Source organism: Pipra filicauda, unplaced genomic scaffold (genome assembly GCF_003945595.2).
Source record: "Pipra filicauda isolate LSUMZ 115617 unplaced genomic scaffold, ASM394559v2 scaffold417_size606805_pilon, whole genome shotgun sequence".
Taxonomy (NCBI): Eukaryota; Metazoa; Chordata; class Aves; order Passeriformes; family Pipridae; genus Pipra; species Pipra filicauda.
In genome coordinates, this window is record NW_024104551.1 from 460,027 (window position 1) to 467,328 (window position 7,302).

Consider the following 7,302-nt stretch of genomic DNA (forward strand, 5'->3'; position numbering starts at 1 on the left):
TGGATATAAGGAACGTTGGATACTGGTCAGGATTGTACAGTCTTTTTCCTTCTTTCCTTGAATTTGTGAACTTTTTCTCCTTCTTTTACCTGTTTTCAGTAAGTGAACAGATCACACCATACACCTGTTTTCTGCCTCCTTCATCACACAAATAAAGCACTTTGGAGTTTTCCATTAGGTCACTGACTTGTGGATAAGGATTTAGCACAAGCCTCTTCCCACATCCACCTTCTCTGTGTAAAATTTATCTCAAAGTTTCCAGTTCACAGGCCCGTGAAGAATTGGTCATAGTTATGATAGTCTTCTGTTTTGCACATTATATTGGGGTGATGGAACTTTTGTGATCATGGAGGAGCACAGGAGAATTCATAAGATTTCATCTTAGCAGTCTTCAAAATATGTTGAATGCTATACAGCTTTAGAAGCTTGTTCAATGGATAGTTTAAAAATTCTTTTTCCTAATCTAGTCTATGATGTCTTAGGTGTGTACCACTGCTAGAGATTGTGGTAAAAGCCCTGACTATTTCAGTTCATTTTGACTCCTGCTCCAATTGCCTGGACACTTTGAGTACCTGAGTATGTTACAATGTGGTTAACACTGGTGCTGGTTGGAAAGCCAGGCTGCCATTTGGATTCTGATCAGATTGAAAATTAACCTGTTGCCATCTTCAGAAATGAGATATTCACCACCCTAAATCTTCCCACTTCCATGGAAGCTTAGTGTCTTAGAAGATATGGCATAGTCAAGTCTACTGGTATAGTGCTACTAAGCACATGTAAAAAATTACATTTTCGACAATCAATTTTACTCATACACAGACATGTTAATAAAATTATATGAAATGGGAAGGTATATGGTCAGAATTCTTCATTTTTTTTCCTTCTTTCCTCAAATGCTGCTGTCCCATCTATGCTTGTTTGGTTTTCTTTGAATCCTGTGGGTGGGCCCAGACAGCACCACAATTTGGTCTTGATACATGTCAGTCTTTTAAGGAGTTGTCCTGGTTTAAACATCCCATGAAACTGCACCGTAATTTCATAAATTTGGTTTCTACTTGCTTTGCAAGTGAAGGGAGGGGGAAATCAGTTAAGGCTGCTCCCATTCCATTCAGAATAACTGCATAGTAATTTCCTGTGCTTAAGCAATCCATTTTCAAATAACACTTTTATTTCAGATTAATTTTATTGAAAGTGTCTGTGTGGGAAAGCTTAAGAATTCACTTGAGTAACTATTAAGAAAATTAAGGAAATCTGGAATAATACACACACAGACAAAATTACAGCCTTGAAGTCCATTCCATCCTCAAAAACAGAAGACAAAAAGAAAATTACATACACACATATACTTAGGTAAACAGAGTTGCTCTTTACCCTAATGTAATGTATTAGTAGATCACAACTGAACATGCCAAAATTCTCTTCATTTAAAACCACTGTGAAAGAGCAAAGCATCAGGGATGATGAGAGTGCTTTTACTTGATCAAAAGGACATGCTGACAAAATGAAGATTGCAGTTAATAAAAAATAAAAAGGCTGTGTAGATTGCATCGATATTGTTGTAGTTGACCTGGTCAGGATCTGAAGCAGTCATGCCAACAAACTGAGTCATGAATGTCTCAACGGAGCATCCTGTGCGCTTTGTAATGCTTCTTGGCTAAGGCCAAGATCTGTTTTCCAGAGGCTCACTTGTGTGGTTTCATTTGTAAATACCTCCTTATTTTTTAAAATGAACAGGACATTTCATCAGCAAAAAAGCTGCTTAGCTCTAGATGCAATGGAACAAGAAGGAAGGCTACACTGGAGTAGCTGGGCTACTTCATTAGGTTGCAAGAGTCTCCAATACATTTCCTCACTCTGCCTAGTGCTGAGCAGTGATTTGAAAGTTGGTTCTGCCACCTGATTTTTTTCCAAAGTAGTATTTAACCTAAAATAAATGACTTTATTATGTAGTCTGTCAAATTGCTCTTTTCTCTGTCCTTTTGGTAAGCAGGAGGAACAGCTTAAGTTCCTCATCTGTTTTGCTTGAACCTCCATTGTTTTTTTTTAATATGGACTTTGAACCCGTCTTCACATTTTTTTCCATTAAAGATTTTGAAAGATGTGGTTTTCACCTGATTTGGAAGAAAAACCTTTCAGACCTCATGTTTTGAAGTAATCTTCTGCCCATCTATAACCTAGAAATACCTAGAGCTGTCCCTAAAATGATGTGTGACATAGAAAACATGAAAAGTTTTTATTAAGCCCAGATGAGTACACTTGCTTACTTTCTTATCCCTTTCTAGAGGATGAGCTACTATACTTGTGTTTATTTAAATAACCATCTCAGAGACTTTAAAACCCTGAGATGAGGGATATGCATGTGAAGACTCTTCACATTCAGAGGTAATCCTTTGTGGAAGTATTATATCTTTAAACAGAAAGAGTAAATCCAGGCAGTCCCAAATACGTGAAGGAAGAAGTTACAGGGAATTAGGAAGAGCTACAGAGTGCTTCTATCAAAGAATCATTAGCTAAAACAATGGGTTAGCAAGCATAGGTCTGTGGTATTTTCAGGAGGATTGGGAAGGTTATATAAAACTACAGATATTAAAGAGCTTTTCTACTAATGTGTTTGTATTTGAAATATTTAATTAACAAATTAAAAAAGAAAATAAAATTTAAGGTTGGTCAAGTTGAGTTGTCAGTGTGTCATGTTGTTCAATCAAAAGCAGTTTTGCCCTTACTGTCTCAAGCCTTCCCTTTGCAGTACATTGCACAGTGCAGGCAAAGAGCAAATAATTCACACATCCACATGAACAACCTTTAAATAAAAGTGTTAATTGAATAAAATGACTGCAGGGAGCTGGTATGCACCAAACTTATCCCTCATTGAATTAATTCTACTTCATAAATAAAGTTTAGTCTTAAAGAGGGATAAAAATGACACGGGTAGTAAACCCAGTAATACCTTCAATTTAAACTCTCCTAATACCTAGATGTTGAATAAAAGTCAATTAGTCACCGTCAGACATATTTTCTCAAAATATTCCTCTTGGTAAATATATTTAAAGGATAACTGTGATTGGCATGCGGTATCAACAGATGGACGTAGTTTTTCAAAAACTGTACTTGCAAGTGTTGTGAGAGTTTGATAAATACCATACATCAACATTTTATAATAAATGTTATAGAAAATTTGAGTGCAAAGGTAAGACCTTTATTTTTTTCTTCCCTCCATTTATATTTTCAAATATTATTGTACTACTGAGAAAAAACATGTTGAAGAATCTATGCTCACATGCCCAGTACAATGGAATAAATGAAGTAAATTTTGCCCCAGGTATATTATAAAAGTAGATATTTAATATGATTTCCATTTGAAGAAAGAGCACTTTCAACTGAAGTTTCTGTCTCTGAAGCTCAGAATTAAACTTAATTTCATTCATATATTCCTTGTTCATACTGTTTTGATGCACAAAGAGTAGCACGAGGTCCAGGCCTCTCCCTTCTACAGTTTAAGACAAGACCCTGATCAGCTACTTACATGTCTTTGAGCTGCTCTTTGTCTTAAAAATTGGATTTGCATTGACCAAAGGAGTCAACATTCAGCATATCATAGGATCAAAGAATACTTTGGGTTGGAAGGCACTTTTAAATTAATCTAATCCAATCTTCTTGAAATAAGCAGGGACATCTTCAGTGGGATCACATTACTCAGAGCCCCATCCAACCTGACCTTAAAAGTTTACTGCGATGGAGCATCTACAGCCTCTCTGGGCAACATATTTTAGTATTTTACCACCCTCATCATAAAAGATATTTCTTCCTTATATCTGACCTGAACATATCCATTACTTCTTGTCCTACTGACGCTATTACACTGGAACATAGATTCTATATAAAGCACCAGGCACATTGCAAGTGGACTTGTGACACAATTTTTCTATGCAATTCAATGGGTTTCTTCATTCTCCAGAACTTCATGGCCAGATAATGGGCATAGATCTATTATAATCTGCTGACAAGAAGCTTCAGGTATTTCCAAGGCTGTGAGAAGCAGCATTATGACTTATGAGTTGAGTCATGCATGATAGACTTACCAAAAGGTGTCTTTCCAGTAGCAGAATATTATCAAAGGCATTCTCCATTATATGTGACGTTTGTCACACATCTCTCTGCCTACAGGCTCTGTCCTTTTCATCAGACATACAGAATGCCCTATGCAGGGTGGAAATGTCAATGTTTGACAAAAGAGGCACACAGTCTCTGAAGACTGAAGACTGTCACACTGAAAAGGAAAACACCTGACTATTCAAAGCAGTGAAGTGACTTTCTCAGCTGTCTGGTCAAGTTGTCTTAGTCAAGGTTACTATACAGTTTCTTCTTTGTAAAACTTTGGTGGATCCAAAGTTTTTACATCAACACCAAAAAGGAGTTTCTTCCAGCTGTTTTTTTACAGCCACCTTATGATGGAGAACATACCGAGAACACATGATACCTAAGAATGATTTCTTTCTCTGCCTGCCTCAAACCTATAAATTTTCTTGACAGTGAACTAAACATCAGTTTCCATCCTGCTCACCTCTAAAGGACAGAAGGAAGATGCCCTTTAATCACTTTACTAGAAGAAGGATGCTATGGGAAATGTCATGAAATCAGAAGGACAAAATTTATAAGGGAGCATGAAAGAAACACAGTGATCTGAGCACCCTCTCTCATTCAGAAGAAGGGAAGGATGGGTTTGAACTCTGCTTACCAGACCTTTTCTAGTTGTAATGGGAACACATCGTTGGGTCAGATGTAGACAGGGTCACTTCATTTCATCCTAATGACTCTTATTTTTTTTGGCCTTGCTGTCACCTAGTTTCATCTGGAGACAACGTGGTTTCCCTTCTCCCATATAATGAATTCTGAAACCTGATATCTGCTTTCTTTAGAGGAACAAGAACTACAGGTCTGATTTTCCTTAATTAAAAGAAGGCTTTGAACATAAGCTCTTGTATTTTGGGTTTGTTGAACCACCCATATATTACAAAGGGGCCAAATGAAACAAACAGTGCCAGGAGCATCATCTCTTCATTTTGATGTTTGGTGGAATAAATCTGCTGGACTGTAATAGACAATCCCCAACTATCCCTTCTGAATTGGCACTCTCAATTTACAGATCTCAGCAATTTCTGGCTCAATTTCTGATCTGACTGTGTACCTCAGCTTAGCTGCTTGCAGAACTATGTAATCTAAACTCTCACAGCTCTTTCCTTTTTATGTCCATAGCAGTTGTAGATCATACAGATTAATTTTTGAGACATTTCAGCCAGTCTCTTAACTTAAAAGAGCAATGACTTCAGCTTTATCTCTTTTTTTCTACATTCCTCGTATAAGGGAAATACCTATGAGTTGGGTTGAATTCTGACCTCACTTAATCTGACCTCACTTAATTTGACATAAAACCAAACCAAATTCATTGACATACTTTTGATTGGTATAAGCAGAGCTGAATGGTAGCTGATATAGACTAAATAAAAAAAACTATGCTTTATAAAATAAAAAAAAAATTAAAAAGAAAACTCGTAGTATTATAAATATACTATAAATCCTGAAAGAAGGACTCAGAAATAGTATGCAACACAGAAATTCAAGGCAATTAAAGAAATGAAGAAAGGGTGTATCTAAGTAAATAATTCTCAGAAAAATACTTACCAATGTAGTTTTGCTTTCTTGATGAGCTGTTTATGAGAAGAGCCTAAAATTATCTGATACACTTTGTGTCAAATAAAATATTTTTAAAAAAAAAAATCAAGAATGTTTCTTTTATTTAAAAAATCCTTAGGAGATATTTGGTGTGAATATTCACACACTATAATTTGGTTTTCGGGGGTGAAGTGCAAAGCTGAGAACAGGATGCAGACACAGAAAGAAAAAGGTGAGGACAACAGCAGGACATGAAAGTGAGCAGAAATAGTGAGAAGTGGAAATAAAGACTCCTTAACCTTTCTATAAACCTTCCCTTGCTTTTAATATCTGTAAATTCTTACTGGATTTCAGGGGAAATTGAACAACAGAATAAAGACTGAATCTGGTGCAATTTATTGGGCAGTTTTACTTTTCTGTTGTTGTTGTTGTTTCAGAGTGACATACTATGTGAATTTAAATACCAAACACAACTACTATGAACATCTAATCTTCCCTATATATTGTAGAAAATATCCAACATTTTATAAAATATTCTTTTTGGTATTATTGCCATTTTTTCTGTACAGGTAAGTGTGGGTATTGTCAAGAGGTATATTTGACAGAATTATAGAGAAGAACAGAAAAAGTATTTTTATTTTGACAAGGAATTCTGTTATATGATTTTTTTTTTAACTGGAATATAGAATCATTAAATGCCCATTAAAATAAAAGGCTGGAAAAAAATTAAGTGTAGTCATTACAGTTTTTCCCCACATAGAAGGTCTTAATAATAACAATTACAGTATTATGATCTGGGAACTTCCAGTAAAACAAAAAAAAAATACCCTTTTTCTCTTTCTACGTCAGCTTTTTTCTAAAGGTTTACTTTAAAAGAATCACAGGTTCCTCCTTTTATTGTAAAGTTCTTGCATGGTCCTAGTTGCAAACTTATTTGACTAAGTTCATTTCTTCACTTGAGTAGATGCTTCTAAGATTTTTTCCTTCCTTATTATCTAAGTTAAAAAAAGGGTGCAAAGAGGCATTGTGATCCAACTCTCATGATCATTCTCCTAAAGCAGGCCAAGGAATGGCAACAATATATGCAAATATAGCCCAAACACCTGGAAATGTACCTCAATGTGTTTGACAGGCCAGACGTTGCCTCTATTCTGTGTGCAAGAAAAAGAAGGACAGGAGTTTCCATCCTATCCACATGCAGAAAAGTTTTGGAAAACAGTCTTTTATCCTAATACTGTAGTTTATCCTAGGATACGATGCAGAAATAAAGTTGTTTCAGCTTTTTGTTTGTTTTTTTTTTAAATCCTCACTTGAGTTTAACTCATTTATTTTCTAAGTATATTCTTTTCACTTAAGAATTTTGTCTTAAATTTAATAAAATCTGCATAGCATAAGACGACAGGACCCAAATTTCTCACCTTGTGTCTGATCTGTGAGCTATGGGATTGCACACAATTAGGAAACAGAATTGAAACACCTCCATTAACTCAGTATTGGTGTTCTAAAATGTGTTTTGTCATCAGCAGCTTTTATTTATCATATTGGACTACAGCCCAGATAGTCTAAGGTCTCTGAGTATGCAATGCCCATTGATTTCACAGCAAGTAGTTGCTTTCAATAACACTGAAATCC